The following is a 6010-nucleotide window of genomic DNA, read 5'->3' as shown; positions in this document are numbered from 1 at the left end:
TTTAACCATGTCCTGGATGTAGGAAGGGCCAGATCCATTCGCAGCATGGTACGCAAGTACCATTGTCTTGAAGTGGATTCTAGCAGTTACTGGAAGCCAGTGAAGTGAGCGGAGGAGCGGTGTGGTGTGGGAGAATTTAGGAAGGTTGAATTTTCTAATGAACAGTGAGGGTGCAGCGAGCTGTTTGGCTGATGTGGAGTGCACGTGCTGGGGTGTACAGTTTAACCATGTCCTGGATGTAGGAAGGGCCAGATCCATTCACAGCATGGTACGCAAGTACCAGTGGATTCTAGCCACTGGTACTTGCGTACCATGCTGTGAATGGATCAAACTGGGCTGGGCTCCACTAAAGATATGCGGCTGGTCTAGTTTTGACGGAGACGCGAGGCGTTGCATAGCTTCGGGCAGGAAGTGGAAGGGCAAAAGCATCTGGTCAATTCCCAAAATAAACTAATTTTGCAGACCCCCCCATCCCTTCGTAGTCTTTCAAGTACTGTAGGAGGAAAAATGCCAGCGTTCTCCTCCGGTTTACAGGCACTGTGTAAATTATATAAAAATCTACATATCACTATGATAAACATTGTCCCACTGTACTCTGTAAATATAAAGGTACTTTATTATAAAAAGCCTTGGATAACAAAGGGCTTACAAAATGCTTGCAAAAATAAACTTTATAAAGACTTCATAACATTTAGGACAAAGGCAGTTGAAAAGCAATACAAGGCATATAAAAATAAGTTGACAGTTATGAGACGAGCAAAAAGAGAATATTATATGTTAAAAGAAAAATGATATCAAAGGCACATGGAAAATCTTAAATAATGTTATTGGAAATACATCTGTATCCACTGGCCTGCTCAGTCATTTCATTAATGACAAAAATAAGGTTGTAAAAAACATGAATAAAGTGGTACATGAATTTAACTATTTTTTTCTAAATGTCGGACCTAATCTTGCAAAGACTATTTCAAAACAAAACGATGGGCAAAAAGAAGGTGGCGGAATCGGGGGAAGTAAAGTGTTGCAGTCAATGTGTCTGGGAGAGATAAACTAAATAATTAGATCCATTGTAGACAAATGTAAAAATAAGACTTCGACTGATAGTGATGGGATCGACATGACCATAGTGAAAACGACTATTGACTGTATAATTAAACCGCTAAGCTACATCTTTAATCTTTCACTTCAGACAGGTATTTTTCCAGATAGCATGAAAATAGCTAAAGTTATCCCACTTTTTAAAACAGGGGACAAAAGCCAATGTACTAACTACAGACCAGTGTCCTTGCTTTCACAATTTTCAATGGTCCTTGAGAAATAGTTTGTCCAAAAATGTGATAATTTTATTGAAAAAAATGAGTTGAGTGAGAGTCAGTATGGATTTAGGGAAAACCGATCTTTAGCTTTAATGAAAATAACAGAAGAAATTACAACAGCTATAAAAAAAAAAAGAAATACACAATAGGTGTATTTATTGACTTCAAAAAGGCATTTGACACCATAGACCATTACCTATTAATTTTGAAATTACATAGATATGGTGTGAGAGGAGTAGTTCTAGATTGGTTAAAAAGTTATTTAGATAACAGACAACAATATGTACAATTTGCTGGTAGTACATCGGAGTGTATAACATAGAATGTGGTGTCCCACAGGGCTCGGTTTTAGGGACTAAACTTTTTATTTTGTGCATCAATGACATATGTGAAACGTCCACATTATTGCAATTTGTGTTTGCAGATGACACAAACATTTTTTGTTCAAGAGATTATTTGTATATTAGTGTATTGGACATGAAATGGTCAAACTTAAAAGATGGTTTGATGAAAATAAGTTAACCCTAAATTTGAATAAAACTAAGTTTATGGTTTTTGCTAATAGAAAAAAAGATGAAAAAATGTCACTGTCCATTGATGGAGTTTTTATTGAAAGGGTTTCTGAATTTTGATTTTTAGGTGTGACACTGGATGAAAACCTGACGTGGAAATCACAAATAGCACATGTTAAACTAAAGTGTCTAGGAATATTTCTGTTCTAAACAAGTATTTGCTAGATTACAAGGCATTGAGAATGTTGTACTGTTCACACATTTTGCCATTTTTTATTTATTGTATAGAAGTTTGGGGCAACACGTATATGAGTGTTACATGTCTAATATGTGTAATGTGTAATTGTAAAGCACTTTGAGCACCTGGAAAAGTGCTTTAATAAAAATGTAATGCATTATTATTATTATTATTATTATTATTATTATTATTATTATTATTATTAATCACTTCTAATATGCAGGCTTTGTTGCAGTACTAAATATTTGAGAAACAATGCACGGTAGTGATAGTCTTGGAAGCTGCAAAACTTTGACATGATAAAAAAAAGGTTCAAATCATATGTTATGTGAAAAACATTGCTCATTATTATGTTATTGCCTTCAAAGTAAATGTTTGTGTACAGTTTACGCTCTCATTAACCTTATTTTTAGCTGGCGATGATAAATCCACTGCATAATACCTACCCAGCACCAAATGTTAGACATTAAAAAAAAGAATAGCTGGTCACCATGAGCATTTAGCAGCTAAAGACTAGGCTTAGGATCTTTATAAAGGAAACCAAAACAAAGCCATAAAAAAGGTGAAAGTAGTAGATTCCTCCCTGTTGTGGAAAGCAGAGACCATCTGTATAATGATAGTACGTGTCAAATTTATTTTTATACTTGTGGCCATCACTAATAATGACATTGTACTCGTAAATCAAATTAATGTCAAGAGAGACCTGTCAATGTTGTCATCTACTTTAAATGGAATTGATTCTCTCTCCGTATGGATGTCTGTCCTTGAGATCTATGGAAAAAATGTCAAATCTCCACATAACGGAATTCCGGAAGTGTTTTGTCAGTATATTTGAAATGACTAGGTTAGCTACGTTAGCTAGCTAGCTTACAGCATATCTGCAATAAGATTGGAAGGAATCATGCGATCACACATTTTAGATTAGCCAATAAAACGTACATTTTAGGCAAGTTATAATCCCTGAGCGCCAACAAGCGCTCTGGTCCCAGTGCAGCACGTTTGTCATAATGTAAGTGTTTTGGGCCGTTCAAGAGCGATTGCCCGTGTCGGCCAACGTAGCGAAACCACTGGATGGCATGCTAGGTATTGCTTGCTCCCTTTTGCTCACTGCAGTACATTCAAGAACCGGAAAGGAAATATTTATAGCAACATATTTCAACAATCAAATATATTGCTTGTTGAAATATATTGAGGTCATAAATCTATCGATGATAAATCTATCAATTAGATTTATGATTAGAAAATTATAAAAGTAGAGTAGACATGTGGATATTATCCGGCTGAACAAAACGTGATCTGTCTCTTCTCAAGTATGTGAACACGTTTGAGGAATTTGCCATTCCAGGGACATCTTTTAAAATCTATAATGAAACCCAATTTCCCCCGGTATTAAAAAAAGTATTCTGATTGTGAATTAAAGTCTTCAACCATTTGCCTGAACTTGCTGAACTTAAAGGGGACCTATCATGCAAAATGCACTTTTGTACGTCTTGTATACATGAATATGTGTCCCTGGTGTTCCAGGGAACTCACCAAGTGTCAGAAAACACAACCCTCTCTATTTTCCTCCATACCCAAATCTCTAAAAAAGGGGCTGCAACGGATCTGATAAAAACTGATCCAGATTTGAACACTGTCCTGACGTCAGGACGGTGGCGCTACGGCTATTGGGCCAACTCCACCAATCAGGAGGAGACAGCCACGGCCATTGCCGTTCGAAAGCGCTGGAGACGCTGTAGTACATATGCCAGGCCTGTAGGCGGCGCTGTTCTCACAGAATCTGCCCTTGCAAAAACAGAGCAAAAAAATTGCAAATTGAGCAAAATGAGGCATGGCTAAAATGCATGATCTGTTTGGTATTTTGAAAAAAAAAAAGTATAAATATGCCTTATATAGGTATGGTCCTACACTATATTATTCAAATATAGCATGATAGGTCCACTTTAAATCATTTGAAAATGAACATGTCAATGAAGTGCATCAATTCAAAGCCTACATTGTGTTTTTCTCCTCTGAACAGACTCTACCTCCAGAGGCCACATCGGCCTGTGACCCCTGACCCACGGCAGTATGTGAATTTGGTAATATATTTTTTTGTATAACTTTGAAAATGAAACTACACTATTATCTGTATTTAACCCTCCTGTTGTCTTCGGGTCAAATCTGACCGATTTACTACTTTCATCAATCATAACTTTTTTGTTTTAGATTCGATTGCATTAAGGCTTTATGATATCCTTCACAGTAGACATTTGAAAATATAAAATTGCTGATCACCACTTTCACTGCATTTTGGATGATGTAGTCAACTTTGTAACACCCATGGTGTTCCCGGTCGCCATAAAGTAAAGGAATTAGTAACCACAAACACCCACACACGCACGCACGCACGCACGCATATTTACTGCAGTTGTTCATGTATGCCAGTAGTCTGATACAATATTTACAGTTTGAAAGGGTGTTAAATGAAATGTGGTGATGATTAATGGTTTTTGTGTTAATGTAATAGCAGTTAAAACAGGACCGGTCAACTTTTGCAGACCCCCCCATCCCTTCGTAGTCTTTCAAGTGCATCTTGAGTCGTGGCTGTCCCTGTTGCTGTGGTCCTGCCTGACGCTCACCTTACTACTTCTTTGATGGCAGCAGGAGGATGTTGACATCCACCTGGATTGATCTTCATCTTGTACCTTCTCCTATCTTCTACATATGTTGTATATGTATTATCTTTTTCCTTTACAGACGACATCTATTGCGTGTCTGTCCGTCCTGTGAGAGGGATCCCTCCTCTGTGGCTCTCCCCGAGGACTGTCTGTTTCCCCCGTCAACTGTGGGGTTCTGTTGGAAGTTTTTCCTTCTCCGAAATGAAGGTCCAAGGACAGATGGTATCGTATTCGTAATCTTAGTTCTTTCTTCTCTTTCTCTGTACCTGTATACTCTCGTCCCAAATATGTATGCTACTAACCCAGCATCCTTGGAGTCGTTTGTGTCTGTCACTTCGCAGTTGTCAGCATTGAGGTGTTGCCTGCATCCTGAGTCGAGGCTGTCCATGTTGCTGTGGTCCTGCCTGACGCTCACCTTACTACATTACATTGCATTTAGCTGACGCTTTTATCCAAAGCGACTTACAATAAGTGCATTCGACCAAGAAGATACAAACTAGAAGAAAACAGAATCATATAAGTACATCAGGTTTCATAGAGCCAAAACATTTCAAGTGCTACTCAACTAGCTTTAGATAAGCCAGTCCTTTATTAGTATATAAGTGCTTTGTTAGTAATTGTATCGCTCGAAGTGGAGTCGAAAGAGATGAGTTTTTAGTGTGCGCCGGAAGATGTGTAAGCTTTCTGCTGTCCTGATGTCAATGGGGAGCTCATTCCACCATTTTGGAGCCAGGATAGCAAACCAACGTGTTTTTGCTGATGGGAACTTGGGTCCCCCTCGCAGTGTGGGTGCAGCGAGCCGTTTGGCTGATGCAGAGCGGAGTGCACATGCTGGGGTGTACAGTTTAACCATGTCCTGGATGTAGGAAGGGCCAGATCCATTCACAGCATGGTACGCAAGTACCAGTGTCTTGAAGTGGATTCTAGCAGTTACTGGAAGCCAGTGAAGTGAGCGGAGGAGCGGTGTGGTGTGGGAGAATTTAGGAAGGTTGAAGACCAGACGAGCCGCTGCATTCTGGATGAGCTGCAGAGGTCGGATGGCACATGCAGGTAGACCAGCCAGGAGGGAGTTGCAGTAGTCTAGGCGTGAGATGACGAGAGCCTGGACCAGAAGCTGCGTCGCTTTCTGGGTCAGGAGGGGACGTATCCTCCTGATGTAAAGAGTGTATCTGCAGCAGCGGGTTGTGGCAGCGATTTTGCTGTGAAGGACAGGTTGTTATCTAGGGTCACACCCAGATTCCTTGCAGTCTGAGTCGGGGAAACAACAGAGGGGCCGATGTTGAT

The sequence above is a fragment of the Trematomus bernacchii genome, unplaced genomic scaffold (assembly GCF_902827165.1).
Source record: "Trematomus bernacchii unplaced genomic scaffold, fTreBer1.1, whole genome shotgun sequence".
Taxonomy (NCBI): domain Eukaryota; kingdom Metazoa; phylum Chordata; class Actinopteri; order Perciformes; family Nototheniidae; genus Trematomus; species Trematomus bernacchii.
Note: the sequence above shows the minus strand (reverse complement) of the source record.